General features: G+C 38.9%; 2 long non-coding RNA genes across 2 annotated transcripts; both read right to left on the bottom strand.

Moving 5' to 3' along the window:
- Positions 1-11066: 11066 nt before the first annotated feature.
- LOC147388114 (uncharacterized) lies at positions 11067-13467 on the bottom strand. The gene is made up of 2 exons (XR_015171568.1): positions 12835-13467; positions 11067-11330 (listed from the first exon to the last, which is right to left on the bottom strand). It is a non-coding gene; the product is annotated as an uncharacterized LOC147388114 (long non-coding RNA).
- A 4096-nt stretch (positions 13468-17563) lies between these two features.
- LOC147388113 (uncharacterized) lies at positions 17564-20472 on the bottom strand. Its single transcript, XR_015171567.1, has 2 exons — positions 19331-20472; positions 17564-17827 (listed from the first exon to the last, which is right to left on the bottom strand). It is a non-coding gene; the product is annotated as an uncharacterized LOC147388113 (long non-coding RNA).
- Positions 20473-22733: the final 2261 nt, after the last annotated feature.

Genomic DNA, 22733 nt, shown 5'->3' with positions numbered 1-22733 from the left:
CATCAACTATCACTCATCTCACCCTAGCAAACACTCTACCCAAATGGATTTGGATAGAATTCAAACCATTTGAATCAAAATCTTATCCATTTTCATTCTTTACAAACCTATCCCCAATCTCACTCCAAATTTCATACCCCCATCTTCTAAAAACTATGCCATTACCCATTCTCCCAACCCTAAACCCCATTATATCCCCAAACATCCTCCCAACACCTATAAATACCCCTCTCCTCCTTTCAAAAATGGTTACCAAGTTTCACCAAGTCTTACCTAAAAAAATATATATATATAATTTCAACTCATCTTTCTTCTACTCTACTACTCTCTCATACCACATTCTAAAAAATAATTTCACTCTCATACTTCACTGAGGATTCATGAGAACTTAAAAAGAAGAAGAAGAAGAAAAGAAGATCGAAGATACAAGGTGGGTTCAAAGTACACCCCTCTATTATCTCTATCTCTCCTCCTCCCTTTTCTAATATCCCCTTCTTCTTTTTTCAATTTGTTTTAAATAAATAATCCCTAAGACTTAGATCTACAAGGTTCATCTCCATCAATGAGATGATCCTATGATCGAGCCGAAACTAAATCCCTACTTAGGGAACAAATGCACGACACGTGACACTTCATTTTTCAAAATTTTTAAATCAAAATGATCGAGTTATTTGAAGTTGACGCCACGTGGTGAGGAGAAAAGGGTGTCTAACACCTTCCCTTTTCTCCAACTAAACCCGCTTACCCAAATCCCTAGGTTTGATCAATCCCTATCCATCGTGAGTCACTAAAATACCAAAAATGTCATTTTTTGAAAAATGAACATCGGGTGACCATTCACACCCACTTGCAATATGAATGGTGGCGACTCCAATTCATTGTAGATGTGACCGTCATAATGACAAAAATCACGTATCTACAGCTGGTGACTCCACTGGGGACATGGTGTAGACACCTTATTTTTGCACTCGCCTGATTAATCAACTCGTCAGCCCGATCGCAACAGTTCCCAATGATGGATGTTTATTCCAATGCTTTATTTTATTATCAGATATGTTTTAGAAATCCGGATGAGGTATCTCGAACTAACAATACTTAGAAACCACGCTACACTAGGAAAATACGACCCCAGGAACATAGAAATCATCATCTTGCAGACCAAAAAGAAGCTTCACGATAAAAATCACTAAAAATAACTAAATTACCAAAATATCCCTAACATCAAAACAACCCTAGAGCCTACATTACGCTTAGGAAAACGCATTCAAATACATAAAATAACAAATCGAAATCAAATAAATTATTTCGTTAATTTTCACAGAATTTGACAAAATTACGAATATACCCCTCATAAAATTCACGACCATTTCACACAAAAATTTCATAAATGACAAAAAGTACATTCTCATTGAATTCCTTACGAAAAACTGATTCCAAAATGTAGACACCTCGATTTGAACGGGCCCTCACTTGAAAGGGCCCAAAAATAGTAGGGTTTCAATAAGTTCGACCAACGGGCCTCAATGGCCCGAATCATCGAAAAATGATACTTTCGCCGAAACCCAAGCCACTAACACCTTTCGATGGGTTAGTAGGTCCACCAAAAGGGCTCGGCACACTCCCATCCACCCCGCTCCATGCAAAATATCGATTTTCCAACAAAAGGGGCCAACGGGCCCCTAAGGCCCAAAAACATCAAAGGTGGTGACTTCGGTCAAATCAATGTTCTTAAGACCACCCCAGGGTCTCGAGGACTCGCAAAAAGGGTGGTGACCCATCCTACAGTTGTTCAACGTCGTCGCTCCGCACTCGCGTGCAAAAACCGATAACGGGCCCAAAAGCCCGATTCGCCAACACGTGGCATTTTAATTAAATCAATGATTTCAAAATCAAAAAAATCAAAAAAATCAAAAGAAAAATAATATGAGACTTGGGATGCCTACCCCTTCATCCAACCTTCACCGTTCCATCTCCAAATCCGATATCCAATCCAAAACAACCCACAACCCTTCTAAACCCAAGCCCAATACATTAAAAGCCCATAAATCACTATCCATACCCCATTCACTATCCAACCCACCACCCAACCCATCAACCCTTACCCACATCAACCAATCAACCCCTCAACATCAAAAGATGACACTTGTCATCACCATCCTTCACCTCCCTCATCCAATCACCCACTCCCATCACCATGCTCTAAACAACTCATCTAAAATCACCTCAACCCATACCCTACCCTAACCTAACCTACCCCCATCCTCTAACATCAATAACCAACCATCCTTCACCCATACCCTAACCCATCACCATTATCTAACATCATCAACCACCCACATCATCACCCATACCTCTACCCATCATCTTCCTTAAAACACTCCAATAAAATCAACTCAACCCATACTTCCTTCATCATCAATCAACTAACCCATTTCTCTCTCTCTAATCAAACAACCCCCATCAACCAATCAACCAATCTCATCACCTCACCCCCTCATCATGATTGCCATATGGCATCATCTCCTTTCTCCTCCCAAAAACTAACTTAACAACCTCTTACACAACCCATTCTCCTAAATCTACACACACACACCAAGTTTCCATAAGAAAAAAATCTACTCTATCTACTCCTCCTCACTACTCTCTTATAACACACTCTAAGAGAAATAACTTGACTCAACTCACCAAAGACTAAAGAGAATTCAAAGAAGAAGAAGAAGAAGAAAAAGAAGAAGAAGGAATCCAAGAGTACAAGGTGGGAGCAATCAACACCCCCCCCCCCCTTTTTTTTCCTTTCTCTACCCTCTCCTCTTCCCTCTTCTATCTTCCCCCTCTTTTCATTTCACTTTAAATGAGTTGAGCATGAATGGACCTCAAGGCTTGGATCTACAAGGATCATCTCCATTGATGAGATGATCCTATGATCAAGCCAAAATTAAATCCTACTTAGGGAACAAATATACCCATGGGACACACCTTCCACTTTCTTTTAAAAATCAAAATGACCGAGTTATTTGAGGTTACCGCCACGTGGCGGGGAGAAAGGGGTGCCTAACACCTTCCCTTTTCTCCAACGGAGCCGCTTACCCGAACCTCTAGGTTTGATCAACCCTATCCGTTGCGAGTCACTAACGTCAAAAATGGCAATTTTTCGACAAGGCACACACCGGGTGACCATTCACACCCATTTCCAATCTGAATGGTGGCGACTCCAATATTTAGTAGTTGTGGTCGTCATGACGACGAAAACCACGTAGCTACACAAAACATCCTAGAACATTGAAAAACGACTTAAAACGTAAAAAATCCCTCTGAGGGCAAAATAGTAATTTTACAATTTTAATAATTAAAAATTTCAAAATTAATAAATAAATCATTAAAAAAATGTAAAGTGAAACATTAAAGTCAATCAAGTAAGACCAAAGTCAAGTAAGGCTAAAGTCAAAACATTAAAGTCAACCAAGAAAGACTAAAGTCAAAGTGTTAAAGTCAATCTCATAAGACTAAAGTCAAAACCCTAAATCAAAATACTAATCAAGTCAATCTCATAAGACTAAAAGTCAAAATCCTAAATCAAAACCCTAATGTAAATTAATCAAGTCAATCTCATAAGACTAAAAGTCAAAACCCTAAATTAAAACCCTAAAGAGTAAGTCCATCTCATGAGACTAAAGTCTAAACCCTAATTGAAACCCTAAATGAAACCCTAAAAGAAACCTTAATCAAATCCTAATGCTTCTAAGAAAATTTATAAAAAGGAGCCTCCATACCCTATTTTCGTATCAAAGAAAAAATCCTAGAAAAAGTAGGTGAAGAAGCCTCCACAACCTCCCCAAAATCCTAATTTTGGAGCCCCAACTCCTTACCTAACATCCCTACTTTGATTTTAGCCTAAAAAAACCTAGAAACCTTTCAAAAACACCCGAAAAATCCATAATAAATTCAAAGTATCCAGATCCAAGAAGGAGATACCTTACCTCGGAGATCAGAAATCAGATCCGGAGATAGAACAAAGCAAGGAGTACGGTACAAGGAGTAGTTTCACCAGATCTGAGGGAATAGAACCTTTGCGTATCGAAGGTAGCATTTTTCTATTTTTTTATCTAGGTTTTGGTCATTAGCAATGTAGTCTTACTTGGGATAAGTAGAGACCGGCATTGGCCGGGCGGGCTTGGTGCTTAACACCTTCCAACCCCGTAACATGATCCTCGGATTCAGATTTTCTGTAGTAGATTAGTTTTTTTTATAATCCATTTTAGAGTCAGTTTGGTTCCTAGACCATAATAACTAGGAGGCGACTCCCAAACCTCAAGGGTCAAAAGTGGATCCGCACACCCCGCGGATCGAGGGCGCTTTCATATGGTTCATCCCTTGTGACAACTCGGTCATTTAAAAAATAAATAATAATAAAACATAGATTTTTATTTACTAACATGGTTTGTTTATAGTTTCCTATGTTTCTTTTTTATTTTGTTTCACATGTCCATTGTAATATTTATTTATTTTTCATTGCTTGTATTATATATTTGTAAGGAGGTTGATGAAAAGAAATGAAAAAAAAAAATGGCACGTGCACTTGCGAGCATAACCTCACTTCTAAGCCACCCCACCCTCAATATACTTAGCCCCGATACTTAGTAGTTCCACGGCTTGAGATCGTTATTTCAAGTTTTGGGAATGAACACATCAAATCCGATCACCAACCAACGACATGTGTATTTTGGTATGCATCGAGGTTTGAAGATCGGGTAACCGTGACGCCACCCACTAGCCGCATGCATATGCCCAATTAGTCAATGCTAGGACACGAATCTTCAAAGTTACATCGGTCCCCCAAGCAAGGTTGTAATTGTACAAGTTGTTGTCGGGCCTCGAAGCCCAAATTGTAAGCCCAATGGGGTACCCCTAGTTCACTAGGTAAATGTCCCAATTTATTTTTAAACTCCCTTAGGTAAAAGGGAGTAGTGCACATAGCATCATCCAAAAAAAAAGAAAAAAAAGAGAAAAATAGTAAGCCAAAGACTCAAAAACAGGGGAGACATGGAAAACAGAATTTTTAGAAATTGGATTTCTTTATGTTCCGTGTCTATGGCATGGATAGACCAAAATGTACATCATCCGTGTTGGGAACACGATTGAGATAGAATATGCGTCATCCGTATTTGGAACACGATTGAAATAGTGAATGTCTCATCCGTGCCCAAAACACGGATAATAGAATGTAGACGCTATCCGTGCCATTAACACAAACCGGAGTGAACTCGACCCTACAGTATGAGCTCGACAGTCCATTGTTGAAGTACCCCCTTTACCATTGACCAAATATTGAAAGCATCCTTGTTGAAAAATCCTAAATTTAAAAAAAAAAAAAACTACGTGAAATGGATTTTCGTTAATCAATGTTTTCAACAAAGTACAAAAAAAAAGAAATATAGAATGAAGAAAAGAAAAGGGGAAGAATTTGCAGATTTTCCAACTCAAAATAATTTTGTGAACCGGGCCCCCACTTGTATCCATTTAAACCGGGCCCACGATCCAAACCATTCCAACTAGGTCCATGACTCAGATCCAATCCAACTAGGTCCACGACCCAGATCCATTTAAACCAGGCCCACGATCCAAACCATTCCAACTCGGTCCACGACCCAGATCCAATCCAACTGGGTCTACGACCCAGATCAATTTAAACTAGGCCCACGATCCAAACCATTTCAACTGAGTCTACGACCCAGATCCAATCCAACTGGGTCCACAACCCAGATCCATTTTCAACTGGGTCCACGACCCAGATCCATTTTCAACTGGGTCCACGACCCATATCCATCTTCAACTGGATTGCGACCCAGATCCAATCCAAATGGGTCCACGACCCAGATCCATTTTCAACTGGGTCCACGACCTAGATCCATTTCTAACTGGGTCCACGGCCCCGATCCATTCTCAACTGGGTTACGACCCAGATCTAGTCTAGTTGGGTTCACAACCCAGATCTAATCCAACTGGGTCCACGACCCAGATCCATTTTTAACTGGGTTACGACCCCGATCCAATCCAACTAGACCCACGACCCAGATCCATGTCCTTTTTCAACTAGGTCCACGATCAATATCCATGTCCATTTTTCAACTGGGTCCACGACCCAGATCCATGTTTAATTGGGTTACAACCCAGATCCAATCCAACTGGATCCACGACCCAGATCCATTTTCAATTGGGATCCGACCCAGATCTAGACCCATTATAGTTAGATCCGACCCAGATCCGTTTCGACTGGGTCTAAGACCCAGATACACTACAAACCGGATCCATATCCAACTCCAAACCAAGTGCACGATCTAACAAAGATAACAACCAATCAATCAATTTAAGAGAATTCAATCTTTTTCAAAAAAAAAACTAGATTTCAAAAAAAAAAAGCACCAATTGCAGTCCTTGATCAAAGTTGGTGCCTAGAAAAATCCTGTTGATGTGATTTAAGAGTGCTATTGTGCACCGCCTCTTCCTTGGAGATCTACCTGGTCGGCGGTGATTTCAGAGAACTGAATTGGAGGCTATCAAAAACATGGGTTAGTCCAACTCGATGTATCTTAGAAATTACTTTTTCAAAATATTTTCCTGACTCCATGTCGATGCCAGCTCCGTGCTGATGAAACTATCTTTTTCAAAAGATTTTCCCGACTCCGTGTCGATGCTAGCTCCACGCTGATAAAATTACCCTTTCAAATGTTTTCCCGACTACGTGCTGATGAAACTACCTTTTTCAAAATATTTTTTCGACTCCGTGTCGATGCCAGCTCCGTGCCGATGAAATTACATTTACAAAATATTTTTTCGACTCTGTGTCGATGCCAGTTCCATGCTGATGAAATTATTTTTTCAAAATATTTTCCTGACTCCGTGTCGATGCCAGCTCCGTACTGAGATAATTCTACTTTCAAAATGTTTTCTCGACTCCATGTCGATGCCAGCTCCGTGCTGATGAAATTACCTTTCCTAAAATATTTTACCGACTCCGTGTCAATGCTAGCTCCGTACTGATGCCAACTCCGTGTTGATGCCGACTCCGTGTGGATGCCAGCTTTGTGTTGATGTAATTCTTTTGTAAAACATTTTACCAACTCTATATTGATGCCAGCTCCGCACCGAAAAATTATTTTTTCGCTAAAACTCATAGTAAACAACTTTACCCGACTTAATAAAACATCATACATCTTTATTTTTGTAAATAAGACAGTAACACTTGGTCATCTGTACCCACAGGTGGCCAAGCGAAAGAAATACAAGCAGCCAAAAGTACCTCCCTATTTTTTCAGATCGTCTACCGTCACCATGGGTTCTTCTGAACCAGCACAACCTCCAGTGACCGAAGCGTCAGGTATCGATCCACAAATAACAGCACTATTGAAAATAATTGAATGGCAAGAAAAGATAGTTAATACCGTGTTAGCCAACGCCAGCATCTTACAAGCCCAAATGATACAGCAGCATGCATTCGAGTCGAATCAGGATTTACCCGAGCAACTTCCACAGGGACCACAGACCACAATGTCGCCTGTAGTGCCAGAATACCAGGGGCTTCTGCTCTATATCCCACAGAATTGACAATCCCCTATGGTCATTCTCGATGATGAATCTGAATACAGGGCTACGGAAGCCAAAAACGCAACAGATGAAAAATTGGCTCAACAAATCGAGTCTCTGCAGGAAGATATGAGGAGGATGAAGGGCCTCAATATTATGAGTGGAACCCGATTCAAGGATCTTTGCTTCTACCCCAATGCTCAATTACCGGCCAAGTTCAAGTGTCCAGAGTTTGAAAAATATAACGGAGTAGGGTGTCCACTGTCACATCTGAAGTTGTATTGTAAATCCATGTGTCAGTATGGCGAGGATGACAGGTTATTGGTGCAATTATTTCAGAGGAGCTTAACATGGCCGACACTCAAATGATTTTCTGGATTGGGTCACTCACTCATTAAGAACTGGTAGGACCTAGCCGAAATGTTCTGGCAGAATTATCGATTCAATACTAATGTGGGGTTAAATCGAAATGACATGGCCAAGATGACAAGAAAGCAACGGGAAATGGTGAAAGAGTATGCACAAAGATGGCGAGAGTCCACCTCACAAGTAAGGCCTGCAATGACAGAGCAAGAGATGAATACTACATTTATCTCGACACTAGGACACACCTTCTATACTCATCGGTGGGGCACACTACAAGCACATTATAGAAATCTAGTACAAGTGGCAGATCGGGTCGAGGATGGGATCCGAACCAGTCTGATCTTTGACTTCACGAGTCTAGGGGCAACAACAGGAATCCCTTCTCAGAGAAAGCCAGTGCCTACTGAAAAGAAGAGGGAAGAACCACATGTTAAAAACGTACAACCAAACCGACCCCTCTTCATCCCTTCACCAGTACCAAGACCCCAAGCACCATCAACTTCATGGACACCAGCACCGCCAGCATGGAATCCTCCACCTCAAAACCCATTCACCCTCCACCAGTCGCACAACAAGTACCACTATACTGGCAGAACCAGCAGGCACGACCCAACAGAGTAAATAGAGCATTTACCAGGTTACCCATGACACTATCAGAATTACTGTCAATCTTACTCAGGGGTGAGTACCTTGTAAAATGTCCACCAAATCCTAAGACTGCCAAAGGGCCAGGGTACAACCCCAATTTGTTCTGCAAATTTTACATGGGTGCACCAGGGCACTCTACAGACCAATGTTGGTAGCTCAAACATCAAATACAGAACCTAATCGATAAAAAGGCTCTCATCCTAGATGGACATGCCAACCTGCCCCAACAACAGAATATCAATCAAAACCCCTTACCAACTCACAATAGAGAGGGGAGCGGACACAGGGTAAATGTTGTTTGTGGATAACTTGACTTCAATCCTTCAGATTTGATAGCACCTATCATGGCAGAAATCAGGATCCACTTAACCAAGGATTCACAGGCGTCAACGGTTAACATAGTCAACCATTACGCAACAAACTCATCCCAAAATTTATTACCACCACTCAGATTGGCCGACCTCACCAACCATCCAACTTGTCAAAATACTATTACTCGACCACCTTTAGTTATACCTTACGGATCATTGAACCATCAAAATGCGACCCAACCTCCTCTTGTTATACCCTACACACCACCAAATTCTCAAAAACTAACTCGATCTCCCCTTCATATACCATACACTTCATCTTCACGTCCACCGATCGTCATTCCATACACTCCATCAACTCCTCACATAACTCCTCTCACCACCACTACATCCAAATCATCACCACCACTCCTCATCCTTAATGTAAAACCGGATCCAACCCTTATGACCATACACTCACCCAAACCATTCCCCTATAGCTCCAACTAGGTAGTGTCCTTGAGCTACGAGACCACTATCGTCACCACCACAGGGGTCGAGACCATGAAGAAAGCCATAGTGGCTGATATCGGCCATATGACAAGCGTAGGAAGATGCCAAAAATTACCAAAAAAAGGGGTGGGCATTGGTAAAAAACAAAAGAGGCCACAAAAGAAAGGACAGATGAAGAGAAAAGAAAAACGAAGGGAAAGGATAAGCTGCATAAAGACGATAAGATGGAAGAGAAGGTGAAAGTGACAGACAAAGAGGCTGCAGACTTCATTGAGCTCGTTCGAAAGAGTGAGCACAATATTGTGGACCAGCTGAACAAACAACCAGCTCAAATCAGTATTTTGGGCCTAATGCAAAAATTAGAGGAACACCAAGAGGCATTACTGAGAGTTCTAGGAACATCACATGTACCTGCAACTACCTCGTCAGCACAGTTGGAGCAAACGGTTGGCTAGATCATGACTCCCAATCCTATTATTTTCACTGAAAGTGAATTCGTGCCAGAAGGGTGGGGGCACGTAGAATCGTTAAACATCATGGTCATGTGCAAGGGCATGATGGTTGCTAGAGTACTAATTGACAATGGCTCAACCCTTAATGTCTGTCCTCTTGAAACATTTCGAAAGCTTAAAGCAGACTGGTCGCATGTCAAGCCCAACAACAAGGTTGTTTGAGGTTTTGATAGCTCGAGAAGGGAATCTTTGGGAGAGGTGGATTTATCAATCACTATAGATCCTTGTACCTTCGAAGTAACATTCGAAGTTATGAAAATACCGACAACCTTCAATTTATTACTGGGCAAGCTATGGATCCATATAGCAGGGGCTGTACCTTCTTCTCTACACCAGAGGGTCAACTTTATCATGGGGCAGAGGATGATATCAGTATTGGCAGAAAATCTTATTCTGGTAGGAAGATTTTCGGATGTGTCATTGCAACTAAGCTCAATCGTTCACCGTTTTGTTAGGGTTACTAGTCCGGTCAATTAGAACGAACGTCAACGCAAAATCAATCATCAGAAATCCTTTAGAATATCTCAACATTTTCTAGTTGTTCTTTGAAGATCACAGTACCTCAGTCATGCCGGTTGTAAGCAATGTCTCAGTCTTCAATCCTAATCAAGCCCATTGTGGGTAGTTTTGAGTTTTCATGAGTCATTTGGGTTAGTTCGAGTCACTTTTTCTTTTTTTTTCAGCAAGGTATGTCTTCTTTTCAAGTCGACTCTTTTTTCTGTTGAGTTGAGTTATAGAGGCGTCTATCGCCCCTTTTGAATTTGATTGAAAAAAAAATTTGAATACCTCAAACGCATTAACGAATTAATTAATAATCTAGCTTCAAGGATATATTTTTCTCCTAAACAAGAAGATAAGGGTCGGGCTCAATAAGTTTCAATCAGAAAGCAAAGGTCATTGACTTTGGGACAAAAAATTCCTAAGAAATTCAAATAGAAATCATCTTATCCCTAGAGGAACACGAGGGGATGATGAATTTACTCAAAAAATTTAAGAGATTGTGTGGCGCCCCGCCGAACGCTAACACAAATCCCCATGTCAGATCTCGAGGTATTATGTAGCACCTCAAAATTTCGGCATGGTCTCCTCTGTTTATGTTAGCATTCCAAGGCGTTCAACCTGCACCTGATAAACGACATACAATCCTGCATACATATACAAAATATAATACTAGCGGAAGCCTATATAAGTCTAATAACGTACGAATTATCAGAGTGCGGAAGAAGAAAATTTACGGGATTATACAAAATTTTCTCACTCTAACAAGAATCCTAACGCTCAATACAAATCTATAATACTCCTAGACAAATGGAGTATAACTCCAATACTTACCAAGTGACAAAGTCTGGCTATCTATTTGACCCACCAGATGATTCTCACTCGTGCTCTATACTTGTCTCGCCAAGCTTTAGATCTGAAACTAAAAAAAATAGAGAAGGAAAGGGTGAGTAACAAGGGTTACCCAGTAAGGAAGCAACAATTTCTGCCAATAACCTCTCCTAACATGAACGAATAAACATACTGAATCATTTTAAAATAAACAAAATTTTACAGAAGAAAACTACGATTAACTGGTACATATAGCCAGGGATGAGCAACTAAACATTTTAAAACTCACATTACATCGATCAGCAGTACTCACTATAACATTCTCTTTTTATACAAATCTAATTGATCAAATGGAAACAATAAACATGCATTTCATCTTATATATCAAAATAAGCAACAGATACATAATACACAATGGTGGAGTATTGGAATTAGAGAGTTGGGATTCACGACTGGATCGCTCCCAGTCGGGACATGATGTTACAATTCTTCTCGGGCTTTTAGTTCCTGATTTTGTGGCTGGTCGCTGTTTACCACGCTTGGTTGACCATTTATCCGGCTCAGGCTGGCCGTTTGACGTGACCGTAAGCAATGGGTCTCTTTTCGATGTGTCAGAACGTTCGACTACTATAGATTGTTAGTGATCACTGACTAATCATCTTCGTCTATGCCTATCAGGCGTACATGTGATTCCCAAAGATACAAACCATTCGTATACGACCACCTTTACATTACAAGTTCACTGGTAAAGATAGAGAGGAATAAACCCGGATTCCAGTTGTGACTCCACTCTCATACGCGTCCCATACCACGTATGAGTTTGGTGGTCCCTACCGTACATCCCAGGATAGTACACCACTCCGGATGATATGATGCACTATCCCTTCAGGCATTCACAAACTCTTTAACAGCTCACAAAATAGCTACTTATATATATTATTTTCATTTGAAAACAAAAGAGAAATTAACAATACAAGGTTGAGAATAGATATCCAGTTTCCTACCATGCAAGTGTGGCCACCCGGCCTAAAATAAATAACATAACAGAGCGCCTCGCGCTAACAGAAAGTAAATAAACATGCAACCAGTAACATTATCCCTGGATATCCGTTCACCAACCTGCATACAACACAACAACGTAAAATGCAGACATCACCCCTCGGGTGTGACTCTGACATTTTACCGTTTCATACCCTTTTTCCCTTTTTTCGACTTTTACAGTTTTCAATCTCTTCATAAAATATCCATTTTCTGATATTCATCAACTCAATATGAGTTCATTGAATATTAAATCACATTTTTCAACTATAGAATTTATTTCTATCAATAATATTGAAAAAAATACAAATTTCATATCAAAACGGGGTCCGAGCAGTGCACAAGACCCAATTTATGGCAATAACCCGTTAAAATACTCTACCCACGTATAATTTGTTAAAAATACAATTAAACATATCAAACATGCAATTTCTGGCGTGAATTTTGAAATAAACAAAGAATTCTATATTTCGAAAATACATCCAAATTTTTCCAATAAAATCCTAAATGCAATTTTCACAATCTATGATTACTAATAGAAATTGAGAGTTCCTTACAATCTCTAGGCGAAAGGATCAAAGCGTGTGCGCGAAAATCGAGGCGATCAGCGCGGAAATCGAGACGGACCGAACTTCGAAGCGGCTGATTTTTGAAATCGACCTGGTGGTTTTGAAGATCTCGATGTGCTCGTCTCTTCTCCCTTCTACGGCGAAAGACGGTTTGACCCCGAAATCGATGAAAATCGAGGTCGAAGTTACGAAAATCTCCGTATAAAAATACGGCTGATTTTTGACTATACGGGGTGAAAAACACGAGAAAACGGAAGGAACTTGGTTGGGTTATGTAGAGAATGAGGCTGCGGACGTTTCTCCCTTCTGCGTCGGAAAGCGATTTGACCCCGAAACGGACGAAATCCGAGGTCAAAGTTTCGAAATTTCCGTATCCAAATACGGCTGATTTTTGACGATATCGGATGAAATAGAAAGTGAAATGAAGAAAGGTTGGGTGGGTTTTGTAGAGAACGTAGCTGCGGACATTTCTCCCTTCTGCGTCGATCGTCGACGGCGAGCCGTTTGTGAGAGATCTGAGGTGGAAGGTCGAAGAGAAAAGAAAAAAAAAAATCGTTTTATATGTCTCGGCCGTATGGACGCGTTGGGGAAGATGAGTTATGTAAAAAAAAATTAAAAATATTATTTAAATAAATGTGGGACAATTCGGTATTTTGTCAATTGTTTCGATCGTCGATAACTTGATCATCCGGACTCCAAAACTGACAAATGAATACTCTATTTCGCCTAATTTTTCATTCCGGATCTAATGGTATAGTCAATTTCTACAAATTATGTCTCCATCAAAAATTTACATTTTTGGCCTGACGTGACCCCTAAACTTGATGTCGTTTTCGTTTTTGGCGATAATTCACTTCCTGATCTCCAAAAATGACAAATAAATAGTCCATGTTGAATAATTTTTCGTTATGAACCCAATGGTATGATCGAATTTTAAAAATTATTCCTCTAACAAAAAGTCACTGTTTTAGCCTGGTCCGACCCGGTAATCGAGGATTTTGCAACTTTTATATTCGGACTCGCATTTGAGCGTGCTTACAGGCTAAACTATGTTTTTCGATCATTTTGAATCTAATGGTGAGGTCAGATTCCATTAAAAATGATCAGAAACATCCTAAAGTTTTACCCCTAAATCCCACTTTCAAGATTTTCTTAAAATTCCACTATTTATTTTTCCTCGAGATACGAATTAAAAATTCGGGGTGTTACATTCTCCCCCCCTTAATAAAAATTTCGTCCTCGAAATTGAAATCATACTTATCAAACTTTGTCGCGATTCCACTAACACGACATGTATAATAAACACTACCTATTTCGATTACTATCTATTTTTAGTCCCAAGCCAATCTAATTTATAACTCGTAGACTTATGTCTCCCATATTTTGTCAGCCCAATACATTCATTAATTAATCACTCTATTTTAAACCCATACTCCAACTAATCCATTATTTATATAACCACAAGATAACAATCAATTCACATTGTATCACTTCCCCACAATGTCTATCAACCACAATCCTTTCACATCTTCTTTATTCTTCATCTTTACTTCTCTCATCAATTACATCGTCTATTATGTTTTACTCATAATTATTATGAATATTACTCCCCAATGCATAGTCTTACCGCAAACACACCACTATCCTTATATTCGATTCAATATTACATTTTCTACTTATTGCGATATTTCCTCAAAACCTCTGTCATAACCTTTATAATTTAAAATCTTACTCGAGGGGATAAATCCTACATTTATTTTCTCACAATTCCATTAAGTCACCATTAATGCAACATTGTCACAAGATTATTCTTTCTCACATTTTACATCGACCCACCTCCTAACTTGTACTTCTACTAAATCTCTTTAGGATGGATGTGGGCACAGGTAGGTAGTAATCGCTGCTTCTACGGAATCATTATCTTTACTTATAACGCTTTCGTTTCGAGGAGTGAAAAGGAGTCACGATCGAAGTCTCGAAGTGAGCGTTTGTTTGTAGAAAGCATTGATCACGTAACGAGAACGATAATAATGAATTCCTCTCCTGGAAGGCGATCGTGAAAGGAGAAGGCAAAAGAAGAGTTAGAATCGACACCGAGGATAGAAAGATAAAAGGGAAAAGATAATCTATCTTTTTAAAGGAGGATAATTAATTCAAGAAGTCGTAAAGCAAGAGCTGCTTCATCTAATAGTTCAATCGTTAGACTTCCCAAAGTTAAGCCATTTTCAATCGAAAGGAGAGATACGCAACTCCCTGTGTTGATATTCGAGGAAGTAGCTCTCAATATGAAGGATATACAAGAAACACCTGCTTATCTACTAGCGTAATATACGGGTAATTGACTAGACTATTGATATAAAGACTAGCGTACCAATTGAACATCACTTGTCTTTTCACACTTTACAATTATTCTAATACCTATTTTGCAAGTTCTTAAATGATCTTCCAAAAATCTTATTCTTTTTTCGCAAGGCCTCTCAATGGTATAAATAATTTCAATACTTGACCTGTGTCAGTGGTTTCTAGCTCTAGCAAGTGTGCAAACTCTTCACAGAATTATATGATCTAGAGGAACTAGTGTTGAATATAACTCCACTTTTTAATATTATAATTAAAAATCATTACTTCCAAAACTTCATCGGAGATAGGTACTTTCTCCTAGGTCATAGCTCTTACTTGCGCCTGTGATAGAGGATATTCTTTCTTGATATGTCCCACCTGATCAAACGCGTAACAATGTCAATGATCTTGTCTTCATAGATCTCTGTGAAGTGGGTAGTTGGAAGACTAGGGTCTGTAGGCTCTGAACCTGCCTTGTTGATTCCTTTGGCCCTGTTGGCATCATTGGAGCTTCAACTGCTCTCTAACTCAGTGATGGGAAAACTCTACAACTTGATAGTGGAGGAGTTCTATATTGTGGATACATTGATCCGGGAAAGATTAGCCTCGAATCATCGGCCTCTTGGCCGAATCTGATCTAAGAGGAGAAGAAGTCTAAGGTTGCTTAATTTACCCTCTAGAAGTCTGTAACTCTATCTACTCTCATTTTATCCTTTAAGCTCGATTTACTGTATCTCTATAATTGGTAGTCTCAATCATCGATCTTTTGGCCCTTAGGTAAGGTTATAGTCTTCTAAAGAATCTACGGGCCTTCTGTAGATCTGTCAGGAGAAGCTCGGGTGCATCTTGTGAAAACTTAGTGAACATCATCTTATAGTCCATAATCGATAGATGACCTTGCACTAATCTCAAAAACTCCTAGTACTTGATTTCTCGAGCAATCTTGGATATAAATCTATTGAGAAACATCCTCTCGAAGTCTATCCACTCAATTGATTCATCTCCCAATACATTCATCTCAACGTTACTAATGATTGGCATCTCCATCTAACTAAAAACTAGTCACCGTCACCCACTGATCTCTCAGGTACTACATGATACTCAAAATCTCAATCGGATTGAAAAAAACTCTCAAATCTCGGTGGAAGTAATCGTTGGAAATTCTACTACCACATCTCTAGATTTACTTGTCCTTTGGGCTGGGGAATTCTCTCATTCTTCAAAGGCACGACCTGTAGTAGTGGTCCCTGAAGTTGAATAATATTTACTTTTTGCGAAGAAGTCCAACGCTCTCTCTTTTCTTAGATTTAGTGGTGCACCTTGCAATTGTGGTAAGTCTTGTACCATTTCTAGTCTCTGGCCACTAGTCTTGTTTATTCAGGGTGGCACGAGTACGTTATCCACTTTATTTAAATCTGGTGGCCTTATTGTTCTTTCAATTAGTTTGTCTAGCATCTTTTTGAGGCACGCATCCTTAATCGATTGATATTGACCCAAACATTGTTCTCCTTTATATCCCAATTTATCACATTCGTAATATATCACAACTCTTCTTTTCAACTGATTTAGTAGTATATGTTGTTTCTTATAAATTTCTTTTATCCATTGAGTAGGTATGTCTATAATCTCAATCCTCATGTATGATATATTTTCCTATGAATTTACTAGTTTTGTAATTGTTTGTCGCTTATTAGAAACTAATTGTCTTCCTTCTATTTGGCGTCGAGGTGCTGGTGGTTGTACTATTCATATTTCTTCTCCAAATTTGTCATGAGACTCAGTTACCTATCCGATGAATGACATTAGTTGTGATATCGAGTCAGTAGTCTGATCCAAAACCTATCTTGTCTCTGTTACGTTTCAGCCTTTGCCTCTTCTACTCTTCTCACTTGTGCTTATCCGTAACAATGAACTTATTAGAATAAGGCCAAAACTACTCTTACATAACTATAAATTCTATCGCAGCCTAGAACTTAGTAATGGACTCTATTTCCATTACTAACAGAACAAACCGAGAATCCTATCCTAGGCTTACTAGGTTCTATAGACCTCTAGACACGGAAGAACTCATAATTCCAATACGGAATTACTAATGAGCTCGGATACCGAATTCCTAATGACACTCTATGATTATCGCTCTAATATCTGTGGTATCAGCGAATTCTCCAAAATATAGCAGATCAGTATCCCATACGGATCTAATACTATGCTCTGATACCATCTGTGGCGCCCCGCCGAACGCTAACACAAATCCCCATGTCAGATCTCGAGGTATTATGTAGCACCTCAAAATTTCGGCATGGTCTCCTCTGTTTATGTTAGCATTCCAAGGCGTTCAACCTGCACCTGATAAACGACATACAATCCTGCATACATATACAAAATATAATACTAGCGGAAGCCTATATAAGTCTAATAACGTACGAATTATCAGAGTGCGGAAGAAGAAAATTTACGGGATTATACAAAATTTTCTCACTCTAACAAGAATCCTAACGCTCAATACAAATCTATAATACTCCTAGACAAATGGAGTATAACTCCAATACTTACCAAGTGACAAAGTCTGGCTATCTATTTGACCCACCAGATGATTCTCACTCGTGCTCTATACTTGTCTCGCCAAGCTTTAGATCTGAAACTAAAAAAAATAGAGAAGGAAAGGGTGAGTAACAAGGGTTACCCAGTAAGGAAGCAACAATTTCTGCCAATAACCTCTCCTAACATGAACGAATAAACATACTGAATCATTTTAAAATAAACAAAATTTTACAGAAGAAAACTACGATTAACTGGTACATATAGCCAGGGATGAGCAACTAAACATTTTAAAACTCACATTACATCGATCAGCAGTACTCACTATAACATTCTCTTTTTATACAAATCTAATTGATCAAATGGAAACAATAAACATTCATTTCATTTATATATCAAAATAAGCAACAGATACATAATACACAATGGTGGAGTATTGGAATTAGAGAGTTGGGATTCACGACTGGATCGCTCCCAGTCGGGACATGATGTTACAATTCTTCTCGGGCTTTTAGTTCCTGATTTTGTGGCTGGTCGCTGTTTACCACGCTTGGTTGACCATTTATCCGGCTCAGGCTGGCCGTTTGACGTGACCGTAAGCAATGGGTCTCTTTTCGATGTGTCAGAACGTTCGACTACTATAGATTGTTAGTGATCACTGACTAATCATCTTCGTCTATGCCTATCAGGCGTACATGTGATTCCCAAAGATACAAACCATTCGTATACGACCACCTTTACATTACAAGTTCACTGGTAAAGATAGAGAGGAATAAACCCGGATTCCAGTTGTGACTCCACTCTCATACGCGTCCCATACCACGTATGAGTTTGGTGGTCCCTACCGTACATCCCAGGATAGTACACCACTCCGGATGATATGATGCACTATCCCTTCAGGCATTCACAAACTCTTTAACAGCTCACAAAATAGCTACTTATATATATTATTTTCATTTGAAAACAAAAGAGAAATTAACAATACAAGGTTGAGAATAGATATCCAGTTTCCTACCATGCAAGTGTGGCCACCCGGCCTAAAATAAATAACATAACAGAGCGCCTCGCGCTAACAGAAAGTAAATAAACATGCAACCAGTAACATTATCCCTGGATATCCGTTCACCAACCTGCATACAACACAACAACGTAAAATGCAGACATCACCCCTCGGGTGTGACTCTGACATTTTACCGTTTCATACCCTTTTTCCCTTTTTTCGACTTTTACAGTTTTCAATCTCTTCATAAAATATCCATTTTCTGATATTCATCAACTCAATATGAGTTCATTGAATATTAAATCACATTTTTCAACTATAGAATTTATTTCTATCAATAATATTGAAAAAAATACAAATTTCATATCAAAACGGGGTCCGAGCAGTGCACAAGACCCAATTTATGGCAATAACCCGTTAAAATACTCTACCCACGTATAATTTGTTAAAAATACAATTAAACATATCAAACATGCAATTTCTGGCGTGAATTTTGAAATAAACAAAGAATTCTATATTTCGAAAATACATCAAAATTTTTCCAATAAAATCCTAAATGCAATTTTCACAATCTATGATTATTAATAGAAATTCAGAGTTCCTTACCATCTCTAGGCGAAAGGATCAAAGCGTGTGCGCGAAAATCGAGGCGATCAGCGCGGAAATCGAGACGGATCGAACTTCGAAGCGGCTGATTTTTGAAATCGACCTGGTGGTTTTGAAGATCTCGATGTGCTCGTCTCTTCTCCCTTCTACGGCGAAAGGCGGTTTGACCCCGAAATCGATGAAAATCGAGGTCGAAGTTACGAAAATCTCCGTATAAAAATACGGCTGATTTTTGACTATACGGGGTGAAAAACACGAGAAAACGGAAGGAACTTGGTTGGGTTATGTAGAGAATGAGGCTGCGGACGTTTCTCCCTTCTGCGTCGGAAAACGATTTGACCCCGAAACGGACGAAATCCGAGGTCAAAGTTTCGAAATTTCCGTATCCAAATACGGCTTATTTTTGACGATATCGGATGAAATAGAAAGTGAAATGAAGAAAGGTTGGGTGGGTTTTGTAGAGAACGTAGCTGCGGACATTTCTCCCTTCTGCGTCGATTGTCGACGGCGAGCCGTTTGTGAGAGATCTGAGGTGGAAGGTCGAAGAGAAAAGAAAAAAAAAAAATCATTTTATATGTCTCGGCCGTATGGACGCGTTGGGGAAGATGAGTTATGTAAAAAAAAAATTAAAAATATTATTTAAATAACATGTGGGACAAATTCGGTATTTTGTCAATTGTTTCGATCGTCGATAACTTTATCATCCGGACTCCAAAACTGACAAATGAATACTCTATTTCGCCTAATTTTTCATTCCGGATCTAATGGTATAGTCAATTTCTACAAATTATGTCTCCATCAAAAATTTACATTTTTAGCCTGACGTGACCCCTAAACTTGATGTCGTTTTCGTTTTTGGCGATAATTCAACTTCCTGATCTCCAAAAATGACAAATAAATAGTCCATGTTGAATAATTTTTCGTTATGAACCCAATGGTATGATCGAATTTTAAAAATTATTCCTCTAACAAAAAGTCACTGTTTTAGCCTGGTCCGACCCGGTAATCGAGGATTTTGCAACTTTTATATTCGGACTCGCATTTGAGCGTGCTTACAGGCTAAACTATGTTTTTCGATCATTTTGAATCTAATGGTGAGGTCAGATTCCATAAAAAATGATCAAAAACATCCTAAAGTTTTACCTCTAAATCCCACTTTCAAGATTTTCTTAAAATTCCACTATTTATTTTCCTCGAGATACGAATTAAAAATTCGGGGTGTTACAGATTGGTTCATGTGGTCCTATGAGGATATGTTAAGGTGTAAGCTTGGGTGTTATCCGACACGGAATACGTATTCACTCGGTGAAATGAAAATACCAATGAGATCAAAGAAAATGTTACAAAATGTATCGATGTTGTCCTCACTGCATCTCAAGTTACAAAATTCATCAAAGAAAATGTCATAAGTCAATACAAGGTACTTTTTGAGTTAGTCTCTAATAATGGGTCACATTTCAAAGTCGAGGTCAATACCTTATGTTCAAAGTTTAAGATCCGACGTCACAAATCATTCCCCTACCTTCATCAGACCTATGGAGCGGTTGAAGTGGAATTGATATCTGACAATGGGTCATACTTCAAAGTCGAGGTTATCACTCTGTGTTCAAAGTTCGTGATTCGACATCACATTATCTCTCTACCGTCCTCAGATTAATGGAAAGGTTGAAACAACCAATAAAATCATCAAGAAAATGTGTCAATCACACCAGGATTAATTAGAGAAGTTACCATTCACACTAGGGGCACATCATACTTCAATGCAGTCTTCCACTGGAGCTATTCCCTATTTTTTAGTGTATGATATGGAAGCAATCTTACTAGTTGAAATGAAAATCCCGTATCTCAAGGTCTTTAAGGAAAGTCAATTGTTAGAAACAGACTAGGCTCCTCATTGGGTGTGAAGAGCTAAACTTGACTGAAAAAAAAACAACTTAGAAGTTTTGTACCATGTGCAAACTTATCAAAAAAGAATCGTTCGCACATTTGATGAGAAGGTTAAAATTCGCCACTTACAAGTCAAAGATTTAACTATCAGACTTCAAAGAAAATTGAACAATCTTCTTCGACTATAGGAGGAAGTCTGAACCCAATTGGAGAAATTCATTCATTAAGGAAATATTGTCTGAAAAAGCCATCAGACTTCAAGATCATAATGGAATTGAATTACTAGAACCAACCAATCTTGACTAAATCAAACGGTATTACATTTAAGGAGGCCATCTTTAGCCGAATCAATTTTCCTATTACCCAGTTCAATATCCTCCTATCTCAGCCCTTTGCAGCCTTTCAAAAAAAAATATATATATATATACCTTTTTTCTTTCTCAGCCTAATCACCTAACCCAGGGGAGGGAAAATTTGAATTACATTTTGGTCTGATCTCAAAATTCTGGGGTACGTAGGCAACCTGATAAAAGCCCGACCACATCAAAATAAAAAAAATCTCTAGAAAAAAATTCAAAATTCAAAAGAAATATCTTCAAAATGGGAAAGAAAATTCAAGGTAAAATAAAAGAAATGCCACATAAGGGGCATTTGGATTTTTGAGCCTCAAAATTCATTTCTTTTTATGCTTAGTCTTAAGCCTACCCATAAAAGTCTTCCTACGTACTGTGTGAAAAAGTGAAGGAAGAGAGTAAAGCATGATCAGAAAGTAATTCCAGAAGTTCAAAATGAAAGAAAAAGAAAAATGAAGCCTGCTAGGTTGAAAATCCAAAAAGGCAAGTTGGGCAAAAATTAAGGCAAACTCGAAAGGTTGAAAATCTGAAAGGACGACCTTAACAACTATCAGAGCAAAGAAAAGAGAAAAAATTATAAGCTCACTAGATCGAAAACCTAAGAAAGACGATCTAGGCAAAAGCTAGAGCATGCTCGCTAGATTGAAAACTTGAAAATGTAATTTAGACAAAACTTATAACAACCAAAAAATAAAAGAAAATCTCCGTTGACCTGAGAAGCTGAAAATGCGATCCGAACCGAAACATCAGAAGTCTGAATGATCAAGTTTCAATTCCCATTTTGAACCAAATATAGACTCAATGGATACAAGTATCTCGCTTATGATTGATCTAAAGAGTTTCATGTCCCTAAGCGAACCAACGGGGAGAAAGAATAAATTCTATGATGAATTTCAGAAAGAAATATTTTATTCAAATTCGTTTGAGCTTGACTCAAAATCTTCAATATAAAAAATTAAAATTAAAAGTGAAACCTTTATTACACTTGCGATAATCAAGAATTTCAAACTTTCATAACAAGGGCACGTCCTTTTTTTAAAGAGTATATTTTTCCCCCTTACACTAGGGGCATTTGTTTTCTAATTATGTTCAATTATCCCTAGTGCAATGTTCCCTGTCAAACTAGAGGCATTTTGGTTTTGAAGCCTAGTTAATTTCTACCC

The sequence above is a fragment of the Akebia trifoliata genome, chromosome 13, assembly GCF_017979445.1.
Source record: "Akebia trifoliata isolate Shusen 1 chromosome 13, ASM1797944v1, whole genome shotgun sequence".
NCBI lineage: Eukaryota > Viridiplantae > Streptophyta > Magnoliopsida > Ranunculales > Lardizabalaceae > Akebia > Akebia trifoliata.
The sequence above is the reverse complement of the archived record's forward strand: the minus strand, read 5'-3'. Positions and strand labels throughout refer to the sequence as shown.